Here is an 18,912-nt window from a genome sequence, read left to right as displayed (position 1 = left end):
CCACTGATTGATATATGAAATGTTTACTGATCACATGAGCAAGGTCGTGTTAGATGAAGAAGACATAGTCTCTTCTCTCAAGGGGTTCAGGGTCTATGTGAATGGGACATATAATGAGAGTAATATGGAATGAGTGTTAAGGCAGAGGATTGTGTAAAAAGTCAAAGTGATCTAACTCTACACAGACAGCATTAGGTAATGTTTCCTGAAGGAAGGTATATAAGATTCTCTTAAGAATGAGTAGAAGGGATGAAAGACATATAACAGGAAGGGATCCAGACAGGGGAATAAGCTACAAAGTTCTAAAAATACTATTTAGTCTGAGCTTATAATATATTGTTCCTGCCATGCCAACAGCAAGTCATAGCAGTTGTTTCTATTGTTTCTACCATTAACCTATAGTCACCTGCAGAAAGAATACTGATCTATCTTGAAATTGGGAGACCTGGGTCAGAGTCTTGGTTCTGCCACTTTCATGCCATTTGACATTGACAAAGATATTCCTTCTCTCTGGTACTCAGTTTCCACATCTGTAAGACCGAAATTCATTCATTCTTTCAACAAATATAATTATGTATCAGGCACTGTGCTATGTGATAGGGAGAGAGAGAAATAAGTAGTAAAGATTGGTAGTGGTAAAGAGAGACAAGTTACTGTAATAAAGTCTGATTAGTTCTCGAAATACTGGCCAGAGCAATTAGACAGATGAAAGAAATTAAAGGCATAAAGATAGGAAAAGAAAAACTTAAATTATAACTATTTGCGGCTGACATGATCTTATACCTAGCAGACCCAAAAGGGTCTACAAAGAAACTACTAGAGCTAATAAATGAATTCAGCAAAGTGGCAGGCTATAAAATCAACATGCATAAATCAAAGGCATTCCTGTATATCAGCCACAAACCTTCTGAAATGGAAAGGAGGACAATCACCCCATTCACAATATCCTCAAAAAAAAATAAAATACTTGGGAATCAACCTAACAAAAGAGGTGAAATATTTATACAATGAAAACTACAGAACCCTAAAGAGAGAAATAGAAGATCTTAGAAGATGGAAAAATATACCCTATTCATGGATAGGCAGAACTAACATCATCAAAATGGTGATATTACCAAAAGTTCTCTATAGGTTTAATACAATGCCAATCAAAATCCCAACAGCATTTCTTGTAGAAATAGTGAAAGCTATCATGAAATTCATGTGGAAAAATAAAAGACCCAGAATAGCGAAAACAATTCTAAGCAGGAAGAGTGAAACAGGTGGTATAGCGATACCAGACTTCAAACTATACTACAGACCAATAGTAACAAAAACAGCATGGTACTGGTACCAAAACAGGCAGGTGGACCAATGGTACAGAATAGAGGACACAGAAACCAATCCACAAAACTACAACGATCTTATATTCGATAAAGGTGCTAAAAGCATGCAATGGAGAAAGGATGGCATCTTCAACAAATGGTGCTGGGAAAACTGGAAATCCATATGCAACAAAATGAATCTGAATCCCTTTCTCTCGCCATGCACAAAAGTTAACTCAAAATGGACCAAGGAGCTTGATATCAAAACAGAGACTCTGCGTCTGATAGAAGAAAAAGTTGGCTCCGATCTACATATTGTCGGGCTCCAAATTCCTTAATAGGACACCCATAGCACAAGAGTTAAAAACAAGAATCAACAAATGGGACTTACTCAAACTAAAAAGTTTTTTCTCAGCAAGAGAAACAATAAGAGAGGTAAATAGGGAGCCCACATCCTGGGAACAAATTTTTACTCCTCACACTTCAGATAGAGCCCTAATATCCAGAGTATACAAAGAACTCAAAAAATTAAACAACAAGATAACAAATAACCCAATCAACAAATGGGCCAAGGACCTGAACAGACACTTCTCAGAGGAGGACATAGAATCAATCAACAAGTACAAGAAAAAAATGCTCACCATTCCTAGCAGTCAGAGAAATGCAAATGAAAACCACCCTAAGATACCATCTCACTCCAGTAAGATTGGCAGCCATTATGAAGTCAAACAACAACAAGTGCTGGCGAGGATGTGGGGAAAAGGGTACACTTGTACCTTGCTGGTGGGACTGCAAATTGGTGCGGCCAATTTGGAAAGCAGTATGGAGATTCCTTGGAAAGCTGGGAATGGAATCACCATTTGACCCAGCTATTCCTCTTCTCAGACTATTCCCCAAACACATTAAAAGAGCGTATTATAGGGATACAGCTACATCAATGTTCATAGCAGCACAATTCACAATAGCTACACTAGGGAACCAACCTAGATGCCCTTCAATAGACGAATGGATAAAAAAATGTGGCATTTATACACAATGGAGTATTACTCAGCACTAAAAAATGACAAAATGACAGCATTTGCAGGGAAATGGATGGCATTAGAGCAGATTATGCTAAGTGAAGCTAGCCAATCCCTAAAAAACAAATGCCAAATGTCTTCTTTGATATAATGAGAGCAACTAAGACAGAGTAGGGAGGAAGAGCATGAGAAGAAGATTAACATTAAACAGGGAGGAGAGGTGGGAGGGAAAGGGAGAGAGAAGGGAAATTGCATGGAAATGAAAGGAGACCCTCATCGTCATACAAAATTACATATAAGAGGAAGTGAGAGGAAAGAGAAAAAAAGGGAGAGAAATGAATTAGAGTAGATGGGGTAGAGAGAGAAGATGGGAGGGGAGGGGAGGGGAGGGGGGATAGTAGAGGATAGGAAAGGCAACAGAATACAACAGACACTAGTGTGGCAATATGTAAAAACATGGATGTGTAACTGATGTGATTCTGCAAACTGTATATGGGGTACAAATGGGAGTTCATTATCCGCTTGAATCAAATGTATGAAACATGATATGTCAAGAGCTTTGTAATGTTTTGAACAACTAATAATAATAAAAAAAGGAAAAAAGTCTGATGATTACTTTGAAGGAAGGGGTTGCAGAAATAGCAGTATGTGGTATTTTCACTGAATGTGAAAGTCCTCTATAAACTCATCACTATAAAAATGAAAATTATTCCTTTGAATATAACTATTAGAAGTATAGAGAAGAGTTGAATAAGCATGTATTTCAATTTTTTAACCCATTGACTCTATAATGTCCCCCCACTCTAGCTTCTAGATAATCTCTACCTCCAGGTATTTTTGCTCAAATTTCCTATTGGTAAGTCTTCCAAATATGTTTCTTCCAACTACATAACCTCTTTTCCATCCCCCACCATGAGGGGGATGCTCTCTGCATAAACTTTTTAAAGAAGTCTTGAGATCTTACTTGGAGAAAATAGAAATTATCTCCTGACACTGGAACAGGTAGGTGGAATTTCTATTCTAATTCTGATTCTCCTGGGGAAAATTCTTTCCCTTCTGTTTTAGTCAACTTTTCATCACTGTAATGAAAAGAACAACTTAGGAGAGGAATAGTATATTTTTACTCATGGTTTCAGAAGTTCAGCTCATAGTTGTTTAATTCCATAGCTCTGGGCCCAAGGTAAGGCAAAACATCATAGAAGAAGGATATGGTGGAGAAAATCTGCTCAGTTCATGACAGTCAGGAAGCTTGAGTGTGAGGAGCTAGGGATGTACTATTGCCAAAAATCATGTCCCCAGGAACCTTCTTCCTCCAGTAACACTTTCCCTGCCTGCCTAAAATTACCACCCATTAATCATTAATCCATTCAAATTAATCCACCAAGAAGGGAAATCCATTAATTAGGTTATAGCTCTCATAAACCAATCATTTCGCCTCTGAACATTCTTACACTCTCTCATATATGAGCATTACAGGAACATCTCATATCCAAATCATAACCTCTCCTTGGGCCTCAGTTTTCCTATCCATAAATGTGGATGGGAATCTATTTCATGATGTCTTATGCTCATATAGCACTGCCATCTGGTGAAGGCCTTTCTACTTTTTTGTCATGGGGAGATCCCAACTGTGACAGCTGCATATGTGGAAGGGTAAGGTAAATGTCACTGTGCTGTCTCATAATAGTATTTCTTAAGGGATGGGTCCAGTTTGGCAATCGTCAGTCAAGCCCAGACCCTTTAGCATCAATGAGTCAGTCAGCTGCATGCCAGAGAGTGCTACCCATAGGGAAAATAAAAAAGAGGATAGGAGGTCCATCTCTGGGCACTTTCTTCAGCTTCCAGGCCATCAGAATTCAAGGATGTGGGCCTAACAGAAAACCTGAAGGAATTATGCTGCTAAGAAATAATCAGCCCAGGGAGGCTGAGTGTGCACAACAGGAAACTCAGAGTAAACAGGAATGAAGGCTACTAAATATTTGGTCTTCACTCTATACTAAATGCTTCATAGAATCCCCATTATGACTATCCCAGTTCATAAACCAGATTTTAGAAAAATTCATTCATTCATCTATTCAATTGCTATTTATTCAGCATTTGCTTTGGGCCAGGCACTGTTTGGATTGCTGAAAATATGACTCATAAAAAGTCCAACTGTCACAAACAAACAAAAATCATAAAATACATAACTAAACACATGAGCAAATATCAAAGTGTCCAATAGCAAAAAATGTTAAGGCAGAAATAATGCAATAATGAATGTGAAGTAATATGATAGAATCCAGGGGTAGACTGGATGTTATGGTTGAGGGAAATATGTATAAGGGGAAAATGTTAAACTCAGACCTTTACATAGAAGGCAAAGTCAATCATGATTACGGTTCCAGAAAGGGGGGAGTTTTAAATGGAAAGATCCTGGAGAGCAAATAAGCTTGTCACATTTAAAAAGGAGAAATAACATAAGTGTGCATGGGGATCTAAGAGCAAAAGGGAGGATGGTAGAAAATGAAGTAAAAAAGCCCTAGGGACATGCAGGGCCTTGTGGACTGGTGTAAACACCGATGATTTTCTTACAAAAGCAACAGGAAGAAGATGCTTTAAGGTTTTAAACAGTACAATGTTGCTTTCTGAATTTCACTTGTACAAAGTCACACATTAAATAACTTTTCTAACTAGAATTCAAACTCAGGTCTGTCTGCACTTAAACATTCCCAGGTACTGTACAATGGAGGCATTGTACTCCTCAAACCATACATTAGTAGACAACTCCAAGCAGAATTCTTGGCAATCAGAGGATTAGAGGTAATAGATCATTTAACCACCTAAATGGAGGTTTCTTGAACTCTGTATTTGTATGTTTGTGCATGTTGAGAAGAGGTATATAAGGATGTTCTTAATGGGGTGGGGAAAGGGCTGAGGTGACTAAGATGGCCATAAAGTCTACTATGAGAGACAACAATAAACCTTCAGATTCCAGATCTGCCAATCACTAGCTGTTTGTCTTCAGGACACTCGCTGGGTCTCTGGATCTCTCTAGGCCTCAGCTCACTGTAATCCTCAGGTAAATGAAAATAATAATGTTTACTTATATGTCAGTGTACTCTGAGGTCACAGGGGAAAGTACAGGATAAATAACTCCAGTGCAGAATTTTGCAAACCATAAGTATTCGGTGTGTGTTAGATATTGTTAATTGAAAATATTTAGAAGAGGACAGATGAGACTTAAGGATAAGTTGCAGATCAGTGAGGCCACTATTATTTCTAGAAGCAGTTGGGCCTAGCTTTTAGCTGATAAGTAAGATTTTTCAACATTCATCTTACTGATAATGCTGAGGTACTAAGTCAGGGGATAGAGTTCACTTGCTATGAGTAGAGTCTCTCCAGGCCATCTCTCTCCAAGTTAAAGGGCCTGCCCAGCTTCAGCTTTATCTGGTCTTTCAGGACAAAGATGAAGACACTATGCAGGGTACAAAAACCTGGGTTACAATCCAAGCTATGGTAATCTTGAATAAAAAATAGTTACCATGTCCTGAATATCTACGCTGGACTAGATACTTCTAAGTAGGTCTGATGAAGGCTGAGAAGTGTGGGCCTGGAGGAGAATTGCAACCTGGCACTGGGCTGCATTATCACATGAGGATTACAAACCTCCTTGTAGCACATGTCAAAAGAAATAAAAAATGACTTTTTTTCCCAATTTATCAAAGGAAAGTGACTAGCAGAGAATGAAGACTTATTATTTGGTTGTGTATTAGTTGGAAATTCACAAACAGTTTAGATTGCATGGCCTGAGGCTGAGATTAAAAGGGCAAGAAAAAGATCACAGCCTACTGTTATCTGACTTCACTGTACTTCTAAAAAGGAAACCTAATGAACAAGTGACAGCTAAAAATATGAAAATCATAGACTCAGGGGATCTAAATTATTATTAAAAATCATGTAGGTCAAGGGTTCCCAAATATGTCAGTACCAGAATAATGGTGTTCATTCAAGTCCATGACATGTGGGGATTATAACATTGGAGGACATTTGATAGTGTTTACATTCTCACTGGTGTATTATTTACTAGTAAAAAAAACTTGGTGAAGAATTGCACTTGAGGCCGGGTGCCATGTCACATGCCTGTAATCCTAGCAGCTCAGGAGGCTGAGGCAGGAGGATCGTGAGTTCAAAGCCAGCCTCAGCAAAAGCAAGGCACTAAGCAACTCAGTGAGACCCTGTCTCTAATAAAATACAAAAGAGCCTGAGGATGTAGCTCAGTGGCTGAGTGGCCCTGAGTTCAATCCCTGGTACCAAAAAAAAAAAAAAAAATAGAATAGCATTTATACATACATACCTGCATACCTGCTAAACTAGAGCTTTTTTCACTGTAATTTTTCTTTGATAGACATAGTGTTTGTACTTATTTATAGGGTATAATGTGATGATTTGCTTCATTTATACATTGAATATCAAATCAAGGTAGTTTGTATACCGATCATTTTAAATTTTATCATTCCTTTATGGTGAGTACATGAAAACTCCTGTCTTCTATTTTGAGATTCATAATGCATTATTATTAACTGTGTTCATCCTACAATATTATAGAACAACAGATTCCTTCTACCTATCTGTAATTGATTGATTCCATATCCTGGCTATTGTGAATGTTGCTGCACTAAAAATGGCATTGCAGGTATTTCTTTGACATGCTTATTTCATTTCCTTTTGGGATATAGTTAGTAGCAGGTTTGCTGGTGTTATGGTTTGGATGTGAGTTGTCCCCCAAAAGCTCATGTGTAAAACAATGCTAGAAGATTTAGAGGTGAAATGATTGGGTTATGTAAGCTTTAACTCAATATGTGAATTAATCCCCTGATGGGGTTTAACTGAGTGATAACTATCAGCAGGTAGGGTGTGGCTAGAAGAGGTGGGTTAATGGGGATGTGCCCTGGGAGTTTATATGTTATCCAGGAGGACAGTTATCTCTCTCTCTCTCTCTCTCTCTCTCTCTCTCTCTCTCTCTCTCTCTCTCTCTCTCTCTCTCTCTCTCCTTCTTGATCACCATATCCTGAGTGAGCAGATTTCCTCCACCACATATTTCCACCATGATACTCTACCTCAGTTCAGGCTTGGAGGAATGAAGCCAGCAGTCTATGGACTGAGACCTCTGAAACCATTTGCCCCCCAAATAAGCTTTTCCTCCTCTAATTCTTCTTGTCATTTCTTTTGGCTGCAGCAGCAATAAAAGCTGACTAAATAAAAAATTGATACCAAACAGTAGGGTGTTACTGTGACTAACTTGACCATGTGTTTTAGAAGCACTTAAAGTTTTTTTGGAATTTGTGGGAGGAATTTTGTGATATTTAGAGATGCAAACTGATAAGCTTTACATTACTATAACCTTAGTGGGTGATTCTAGTGATAGTTTAGAAGACCAGAATCCTGACAGGACTGTGACTGCAGAGAGTAAAAATTGGGCTCACGGGGTGTTAAGGGAAAAACAGAACTCTTGAAATTTGACTAGAGGTCATTCATGTTATGTGCTGGCTATAAGAAGTCATGTAGTACATTTTGCTCATGCCCTGAGAATTTCCGTGTTCCTTAATTAAAAGGTGATGGACTTCTTAATCTGGCAGAAAAAAAAAATTCTAGGCAAGATAGTATTCAGGCATGGGTATTTCTGACAAATTTATTGTGATAATCAGGAGCAGAAAACAAAGCAGAAAGATTCAAAAAACCTGCAGATTGGCTCGAAAACTATGAGTAAAACTGGAGCTAAGGAATGTGTTAAAGATATGACAGCCACTAAAGATATACCACTTAGTACTTTACCTGCAAATAATAGAAAAGATGGATTGAGAGCATCTTCAGAATTTGCAAGATCACATCCATCTCAGACTCAGGTTGTAACAGTATAAATTCTTTTGAGAAAAGACCAGTGGGGTACCTTGCTTGTATAGGGAGTCCTAGGAAGTTATTTCATCGTGCTTAGTTACCAAGGCACTCAGAGGATGCTTCAGCCATGGTCCCTGGAGGCTTGATTACTGCTCCAGATGGTAGCAGACATTGGCAGCAACCACATGGTGTTGGTTCTGTAGGAATACAGGATGTTTGAGTTTTAGGGAGTCATGGAGGCTTCCATTGAGATTTCAAAGGAAGGCCTGGAGGGTCAGGCAAAGTGCTCCAGAATCAGTCTTTTCTGGAAGCTCTTAAGAGGGCAATGCTTGGAGATGTGAGGGGAAGGGGTAGCTGCGGTGGAGACCCCTGAGATAAAGAAATGCCAGTAACATGGGACATCTTCTGAGGAAAGTTTCAGGAACTGACTGGTCAAAAGCCAACAGAATGGTCATATGGGCTGCAATCAGCAAAGCCATAGGAGCAAATCTCCACAGACTTTTTAGAGAGAACATTACTGTGCCATGTACTCAAGATGCTGGACATTCAGTTTCAGGACTTCTTTGCCAGCTGTATTTCAGTCTTGCTTTCATCTTATCCCTATTTTCTATGCCCTTATTTCTGTTTTGTGAAATAAAAAAGTTTTCTTTGTGAATTTAAATATATGCTCTATAAGTGTAATAAGGATTGTAATAAAAATACATGAAATTTTTTAAAAAATTAAAAAAATAAAAACAAGAGCCATTTAAAAAAAATTCAGTTGATTTGTATGATCATTCTGGTTTGGGAGCCATTGAAGTAGTCCTGAGATATTCACTATCCTTAAGAAATTAGAAGGGAAAACTTTTTTTGAATAAACTGTTTTCTTATGCAGAGACTGAAGACATGAAAGATATATAAAAACCCAAATAAAACAAACCAGAAATCAGAAACAAGTGCATGAATAGGGAACAATTTTCTTTGTGATGAAGTAACATGCCTGATGAGTATAAAGACAGATAGAAAGGTTATGCAATAACTGGTGCTTACATTTTATTTGTAATAATTTGAATATGTGTAATTGTTAATATGAATTGTCAACTTGATTGGATTAAGAGATGCAAATGATTAAGAGACTTCTGAGGGGCTGGGGTGTGGCTCAGTGTTAGAGCACTTGCCTAGCACTGCATTTTATTCTTAGCTCCTCATGAATAAAATAAAATTCGTTAACACCTAAAAATATATATTAAAAAGGGGCTTCTGGGTGTTTCAATGAGGGTGTGTCTAAGAGTGAATGGCATGAGGAGAACTGAAGTGGACACCTTACCTAACTAAACATGGGCAGCACCATCCAATAGGATGGTGTCTTGGATGGAATAAAAGTTGAAAGAACAAGGAAGCAGCAGCAGTTGCAAGCTCAAATCTTCTTGAACAGGTTCTTGATTGCTGCTGCAATCCCCTGAGGATATCATACTCTGGCTTCTTCACTATCCCAAAGTGCAATCTGCCAGAGATTCTCCAGGGAGTTTCCAGAAGCCTTCAGCCCCAGACTGGAGTAGCACTGTTGATCCCTCTTGTTCTGAGGCTTCAGCCTCTTGGACTGCGCAGCTACTGATTCCTCCAGCTCTCAGCCTGCAGATGGCCATTGTGGACTATCCAGCTTCTGGTCATGTAAGCCAATCTAGTAACCCCCTTTTTATAATCATATTTCCTTTTGATTTTGTTCCTCTAAAGAACCCTGACTAATACCATATGTATATTTACCTCTTTCCTTGGGGAAAAAAAAAGGTGAACCTTAACCCTAACCCCAAATGCCCAAGAATAAATCATTGGATTTGCAAACAAAAATGAAAAAAAAAAAAAAAAAACAGTAAGAAATCCTAGGAAAAAAACATTAACATCTTGGTGTGAGAAAGAATTTATAAGTAAGAGCTAAACAAAGGAAACAAAATTTTGTGAAAAGACAGATTTTACTACATGAAAATTAAAAACAGGATTTAAAAATAAGCAACAGACTAGGACTGAATAGCTAATGCCATTAACAGAGTAAGGATTAATATCTATAATAGGCTTGTAGACCCTAGGAATAAAAAAAGAGGAAAAACAAAGAAGTAGAAAAAGCAAATCACAGGATAGCAATACAAGTGGTCCATTAGCATATGAGAAGCAGCTCTAGTACACTAGTAAGGAAGGAAATGCAAATTAAATCAATAATAAATTATTATTTTTAATGTGCCAGATTGTCAAGGATTTGAAAGAATAATATTAGCCATTATTGGTGAGGGTATAGGAAAACTTGTTGATGGGAATCTCTTTGGAAGAATGAGAAAATGTGAAACGTTCACAAAGAATATCTCAATATTTTGCTCCTGGAAATCCATCTTATAGAAATATTTGCATTGTTTAAAATGATGTAATTATAAAATATTTTAAGCAACTTAAATATCCATCAATTGAGGACCTGTTAGATATGTATGGTAAAGAAATTAAAAAAAAAATACAGGAATATAATGCTGCCCTACAAGAGGGTGAAGCTACACAACATGCATTGAGGGAACAGTGTCAAAAATGAGTAGAGAAGAATGATTTATATAAAACTGTATGAATTTTTGTACATGAAAAACATACTTTTTAATGTGCAGAAACAAGCCTTGAAGGATACAAACCAATTAAAATATAGTGGCTACCTTGAAGAAGAGGAATAGAATTGGTTTGTGAAGGAGCTTAAGAACATTTTTCACATTTTACCCTGCATATGTCTGTTTTAAATGAAATATTTGTGAAGTGCTTAGAAAATATCTAACACAAATGAGCACTACTATGTGTGCTATTATTTTTGTTTGTGTTTCTTTAAATTCTCATAGTGTGCATGACAATTATTTTAAAAAAATAGGAATGTGACATCAGCAAGATGTCTAAATAAGAGATTATCTGTTTGTATCCTCTTACATCAACAACAATTTGGCAGCCATCCATGGACAAAAGTGATTTTATGGAAGCTTTGGGAACTGGATAGGATGGGGGAAAGCCCCAGTAGAACCCAAGACCCAGAAGAGTCATTTTGAGAAGGCAGGCTCAGATCAAGGTGGCAATCTCACTGAAAAAGTTCCTGACTACAAACCTGGAAATAGCTCCATCCCCTTCTAGACTTGGCTACATCTGTGTTTGGCTTTGGTCCTGGACCCTGCATAATCCAACAAGACACCTGGGAGTAGTTTATTCCAACCTGTGCCTTGGATAATTGGCATAGACTGTGCTGAGAATCCTGAAGCTGCCATAACCTGGCTCCATCTGCTCTCAATTACTGTCTAGGAGGAGTCAATCCTGCACAAAAACCTGTTGAAAGATATGTCAGTTCATACTCTAGAGTGTTTCTGCCAGCCCAGGGACTGCCAGGGGACATTGATCTGTGCTCCAGGAAGCAAGTCTGTTCACCTGGGTCACATAGAAGAACCCCAAAAAGTTCTGTATTCTGGTTCCAGAACTTCCCAGATGTCTGCCTTGGGACACACTGAGAGATGTACCTCCCAATAACCTCACAGGAAGGGCCACTGAACTTACTCTGAGTACAAATCCTAAACATGAATCCAGCCTCTCTCAGTCATGGTCCAACAGCAGTCCTTCCCACACAATATCTGCAATGAAAAACATACATGAAAACAACCTTAACAAAATTCTAGCAAACCAAATTCAATGGCACATTATAAGAAAGCATATTCACCACCAAGTGAGATCTATTCCGGGATCACATGGATCACCCAATATATACAAATAAACATATATGCTACATAGCATATTAGCATAATAAAAGATGAAAAATATGTGATAATATCAATAAAATGCAGAAAATCATTTGACAAATTTTAACACCCTTTCATGATAAAAACACATTACATTGAGTATGGAATAACTGTATCTCATCACAATAAAGGCCTTGTATAGTAAGCCCACGGTTAACATCATCCTCAATAGTAAAAGTTGAAGTCTTTGCCTCTAAGATCAGAAACAAGACAAAAATGCCTCTTTTCACCACTTCTCTTCAACATAGTACAAGAATTGCTAGTCAAAACAATTAACCTTAAAAATAAATAAAAGATATCCATACAAAATAAAGAGTAAGATTGTCCTTGTTTTCAGATGACATCATCTTATATGTAGAAACTTTATCAACTGAGGACCTATTATACAAGTATGGTTCAGCCAAATAATAGGATATAATACTTCTCTATCGAAGTATAGGAGACTCTCCAGGCCATTTCCTTGCACATTAAATAACATGCACAGCCACAAAATTTTCTGGTCTTTAAGGACAAAGATTAAGAGACTGTGTGAAGCACAAACACTTGGGTTACAATTCAAACTATGGTAAATTTGGGTAAGAGGAGTCTTTCCCTTATAGCACCCTCTGTTCTAGGACACTGAAAGAAAAACAGTTTAGAAACTGTTGTTTCCACTGGGCATGGTATCACACGTCTTATAATCCCAGTGGCTCAGGAGGCTGAGACAGGAAGATCTCAAGTTCATAGGTAGCCTCAGCAACTTAGTTAGGACCTAAGCAGCTCAGTGAGACCCTGTTTCTAAATAAAAAATATTGAAAAAGGCTGTGGATGTTGCTCAGTGGTTAAGCACTCTTGGGTTCAATCGCCAATACCAAAAGGAGAAAAAGAAGTCATGGTTTCCAAGCACAACCCTCTTGTTATTCAATAAAGGAACTGCCATTCAGAAAAGAAAGACCCTTCACCCAGGGTCACATAGTTCTGGAATATTACATGGATCATCCCTGACTTCCATAAATTTTTGTGAGGCCTGCTATTTTGGAGACACTAGGTGTATAGTTGGAAAAGACTAGAGGAAGTAATGCAAAAATAGCATATGATGATACAATATAATTATTTGGTACTAATGGCACAGAAAAAGAAATATTACATACTTTGTGAACTTGAGAGGAGAACAGGTATTTTAGCAACACTTTAACGAAATAAATCAGGATCTTGAAGGAGGTGTATGAGTTCACCAAATAGAATTCAGGTCAGTAGAAGGCATTCCAGATGAAGGAACAGCAAAGGTAGAGGCATGCCCAGGGAAGAGCAAGTTTCAAATCCTAGAAAACAGTGATGAGAAGAATCGGGAGGTGAGGAAGACTGAAGAGGAAATAACAGGTAGCATGCCTCTGGAAAGTTAGCCTAGGGTCAAATTCTACCCATCTTCCTGTTGAACACTTTATTCTATGGATAGAAGACTTGGATTTGAACTTTTTCCCTGGAGATTCCAATCATGGTTCTGGATCTGCCTCCTCCATTTTTGCTGTGATAATTAGAAGTATACACTGAGAGAGGCTATATTACTCGGAGTCTTCTCCAGGATAGTTTCCATGCCTCCAAGCATTCTTCATTGTATCTTGTTTCCAGTCCTTAGCCAGTCAACAACTGTTCAATTTTGTCTATGTCCTTCCTAATGTGTAAGAGCAGAGATCAAACAATCCCCTTGGGATGGAGGGGAAATTTGATTAACCATCTACATAACTTTCTAATTTTTATTGGTTATTTAGTTATTCACGACAGTAGAATCCATTTTGATATAATTATGTAAGAATGGAATCTATCTTATTCTAGTTAGAATCTCATTCTTATAGATATGCATGGTGGTGGTATTCACTAAGATGTTTTCACGTATGTACATGGGAAAATTATGCCAGATTCATTCCACTGTCTTTATTTTGCCTATCCCCCTCCCTACCATCCATACCCCATTACCTAATCTATTGCACATTTATTCTTCCCCTCACCACCCCACTTTATTGTTCTTTAGCTTCCATATATCAGAGGAAATATTTGGACTTTGGTTTTGGGGGATTGACTTTATTTTACATAGCATGATAGTCTCCAGATTCATCAGTCTACCAGAAAAACTCATACAGTCATTCTACTTTATGGCCAAGTAATATTCCATTGTATATATATATATACCATATTTTCTTTACCCATTCCTGTATTGAAGAACACCTAGGTTGGTTTCATAGCTTATATATTGTGATTTGAGCTGCTATAAACATTGATATGGATGCTTATTTTAGATCCTTTGGGTTTATACTGAGGTTAACCCAAGACTAGCCCAGCAGGTGATGATCCACAATTGATAAGTACTTTACCTCCACCTTATTAACCAATGAGAAAACTGAGGTACTAAGAGGTTTAATGTATTGCCTAAATTCACAAATCATTTAGAGTAAGTTCCTTGTAGACAATATAATGTTAAATCATTAGTTTTAATTCCTCTACCAATCATTGTATTTATTGGTTCATGTATACCATTTACATTTTATATAATTTGTAACATATCTTAAGACTGTCATTTTTGTTTTGTTTTCTGTTTGTTTCCTCTGGCTTTTGTTGTTGTAATTGTTTGTTGTTTCTCTGTTTTCTTTTTTCAGTCTCCCTGGTGTTTACTTGAACATTCTTTGGAATCCTAGTTAGCTTTGTTGCTCTAGATATTACATCATGCAAGCTTCATGTATAGGATACAAGTATCAACATTTTATCAGTTTGAGTGAAATATAGAATCCTTCCCTTCCCTTACATTTCACCCAGTCTCATTCATAATATGGTTTGTTAAATATTTCCTCTACATACATTAAGAATCACATTAGATAGTATAATGATTTGTACTTCTAATCCCAAACATAATTTAGATAACTCAAGATGAGAAGGAAATCTATTGTTTATACACATATGTTTTGAACTCTCTGTTGTTCATTCTTCCCTTCTGATGTTGCAAGACTTCTTATTTTGTCATTTCTGGTTAGAGAAATTTCTTTAGCCAATATTTTTTAATATTCATTTTTTTAGTTGTAGTAGGACACAACATCTTTATTTTATTTATTTACTTTTATGTGGTGCTGAGGATCGAACCCAGGGCCTCGCACATGCTAGGCAAGCATTCTACTGCTGAGCTACAATCCCAGCCTTCTTTAGCCCATATTTTAGATCAAGTCTTCTGGCAACAAATTCCCTTAGTTTCTCTTCATCTGATAATATGTTTTCTTATTTATTGTTGAAGAATATTTCACTATATGCAAAATTCTGGATAATAATACTTTTTTCCCCAACATTTGAAAAATGTGCCAGTTCCTGGGTTCATGGTTTCAAATGATGAATCTTCTCTCATTCAAATTGCTTTATCCTTAGAGGGAAAGTGTCCTTTCTCCTTCAAAAGTCTCAAGATTTGTCTTGTCCTTAATTTTTTGGAAGTTTGTCAATAATGTGTCTTGTTATAGATTTTTTGCAGTTTATCCTATTTCAATTCTGGTTGGCTTCTTGCATTTATAGGTGTATAACTTTTGCAAAACTGGGGAATTTTTGAGCCATGATTTCTTCAAATACTTTTTGGCCTCATCTTCCTTTTCCTCTTATTTTGGGACTCTGATGGCACAAATGTTATATCTTTCAATATGGTCCCAAAGTTTCTAAGGTTCTACTCATCTTTCAAGTCTATTTTATCTCAATTTCAAAGATTGGGTAATTTCTCACTTTATATTCAAGTTCACTTATATTTCCTCTGACCATTCCATTCTGGTATTGAGCCTATCGTGTTTTAAATTTTGGTTATTGTATATTTTAGTTTCATAATTTTAATTTATATAGTATAGAACCAGAAGCAACTTTTAGTATACAAGCTCTACAAAGCATACGATACAAGGACATATAATATGGAGATTTTTAATTTCATGAGAGTGATAAAGAAAGAGAATATGTAATGACCAAGATAAATCATAAATACTTAACAATGTGAATAGGGAAAGAAAGTACAATCCAATCCAGACACAGAACACACATAGTAGATTCCTATACTGAAGAGCATGGTGCATTAGAGAAACTGATAAACTATATTGGACTTGGAGGTGTAGTGTGTGCAGCAAATAACCAGGGAGACATACGAGATGATTATGGAAGGCACAGGACTATAGGCAAAGGTAGGAAATTTATTCTGTATTCTAAAAGTGAAATGATAGCAGATGAAAAATTTATGCAGGAAAGTGACATTTTATAACTTGACTTAAAAACTTACTTTGGGCTGGCAGAGAACAAAGAAAAAGAATTATTAGCAGGGAAAACAAAGCAAGAGATAATGGTGGTCTGGATTAGGGTACCAGGGTTGGGAAATAGGCAAGTAGATATATGCAGAATATATTTTGGAGATATAACTAACAACTTGGTTAAATGTTGGCAATAAAGCAGGAGTGATAGATAGTAACAGCAAACTACTTCATGCTTGAGTATTGTTGTAGAGTGACAAAATATGTAACTATACTCATAATTTCCAAAAAAAAAATCTCAACATTCATTCACTTGCTTAAGCCTCAAACCCTGGGAGGTAGTGATGATTACCCTACTAATATTGCCACAACCATGATCACCACCATAATTTGACAGATTAATAAATTAAGACTCAGGAAAATCAAATGATTTACACAAGGTCAAATAGCAAGGAAAATGAGATAATGCATTTCCTAACCCCAAGAAAAAGAACTTTTAGCTTCTCTTTTTATGAAGCTCCACATTAAACTAATTATTCTCAACATCAAGCCAAAGTCTTCCTGGCTGAAGGGCCTATAAAAAATGCATGAGAGTATACTCATTCTCCCAACAAACCCATCAGGCAAGAAGACTTCCTTAAGGGCTTTCCTTTTACCAATTAAGTATCCACATCTGTTATTCTTCAGAGTGAGAATTGCTAGAAGAATCTATTTCTAAAGTGCCCTTGTTTAAATGACTACTTCAAGGGCATGTGCATGGTAGATCCCATGCTAGGCCTGGTGTTTCATATGTGTCTACTCATTTATGGGACTTATTCCCAATATCTAGTGCAGGTTCCACTACTGGAGAAAGGAGAAATGGATTCCCCATCCCAATCAGAGTTTAGTAATATCTACTAAACATCTTAAAAATAGATATCCAATTAGGCCCTAAGAGGTCTTATAGACTTACCTTGATAAATTACCAAAAACAGGTATATATAGTCATGTTTCATATCATGTTGTGAAACCATGAAGGAAAATTAATGATTAATAGTATTAATGAAAAAATAACACAGTTAACAGCACACTTAATAATGAAAGACTGAAATCCCCATTATAAGTAAAAATATAAGGAAGTAAGTACAACGTATGCTATTTCTATTAACCATTACAGTGGAGATTCTTAGGGAGGGAAAAAATTCAAAGGCATAAAAATTGGAAAGAAATATGTAAAACTATTTTTCTTCCCTAATTAAATGACATTGTATGCTGAGATCCCTAAGGAATAAAAAAAAACTATTAAAAATTGTTATTGTTTGGATGTGAGGTATCCACCAAAAGCTCATATGTGAGACAATGCAAGATGGTTCAGAAGAAAAATGTTTGGGTTGTGAGAATCTTAACCCAATCAGTGAATTAATCCCCTTATAGGGATTAACTGAGTGGTAACTGAAGTGGTGGTAGGGTGTGGCTGGAGGAGGTTGGTATTAGGGCATAGCTTCCTTGTAAATATTTGTATCTGGAGAGTGGAGTTTCTCTTTCTGCTTCTTGATCACCATGATGTGAGATGCTTCCCTCTGCCTCACACTCTGCTATGATGTTCAGCTGCATCTGTAGCCCAGAGAAATTGAGCCAGCCTTCTCTGAACCAAGACCTCTGAAACTGTGAGCCCTAAAATAAACTGATGCTCCTCTATAATTGTGCTGATTGAGTCCTTTAAGTCATAGCAGCAAAAAAACTGACTAAATTGTGTGGAATATAACATGTAACACTTAATACTAGAATTATTAAGTGAATTAAGCAATATTTCAGGATACAAGATCTTTGTACAATAATCAATTCTATTTCTATATATGACAACAAACAGCAGAAAAATGAAATTAAAGGCAACAAATTTATTTAAAATACTATAAAAATAAAATACTGTACTTGATGAAGACCTTGGTGGTAAGCTCTAACCCTGACTTTTTCACAAAATTTTAACAGCAGCATTCCTGGATTCCTCCATGGCTTTCTCAATAGTTTATTTCCAAGGAGATTCAGGAAGTCTTAATCCAAATGAGACCCTAGTGTGCTCTTTTGAAGATGAGTTTGTAAATTACTCCTACTCTTCCTATCCTTATTCTCTTCATCCCTATGCATATGTCTTACAAGATAATCTGCTTAGCTATTAATGGGTAAAGTAAAATCAGATCATGTCTTGCCTTTTCACAAGGGATATCATAATATTCAAAGCTTTTTTTTCAGAAATGAAGTCCAGATGTTGGAAATCCAAGAACTATGTTAAGTTAGAGGAAGGCAGGAGCAAAGGGGCAAGATGACCTTTTTAAGGTGCTCACGAAGAGATACCTAAATCCATCTTATTATTAATTGATCCTACTCATGGATATTCATTGAATACAAAATGTATATTCACTGAAGCTAAAAGGTCTATTGCAGTGCATGATATAGCAATGAGGAGACCTGGGATCTAGTGCCAATTTGTCCTGAACTAGCCTTGATATAATAAAAAGGGTATTAAATGAGAATCAGAAAAACTTCAATTCTAGCAACCAGCCAAATTTATATTGGTAAAATCCTTTCTATCTGTGCTGCATTTTCCTCTTCTGTAATATGAGAAGTTAAACTCAATCTGTTCAGGCTCTAAGATAACAAAATTATATTATTTGGTTATCTTCTGGCCTTGCTGAGCAGTTATATCAGCAGCCTCAGATGGCAC

Source organism: Marmota monax, unplaced genomic scaffold, assembly GCF_021218885.2.
Source record: "Marmota monax isolate L192 unplaced genomic scaffold, Marmota_monax_Labrador192_F-V1.1 WCK01_AAM20220418_F8-fsc00134, whole genome shotgun sequence".
NCBI lineage: Eukaryota > Metazoa > Chordata > Mammalia > Rodentia > Sciuridae > Marmota > Marmota monax.
Note: the sequence above shows the minus strand (reverse complement) of the source record.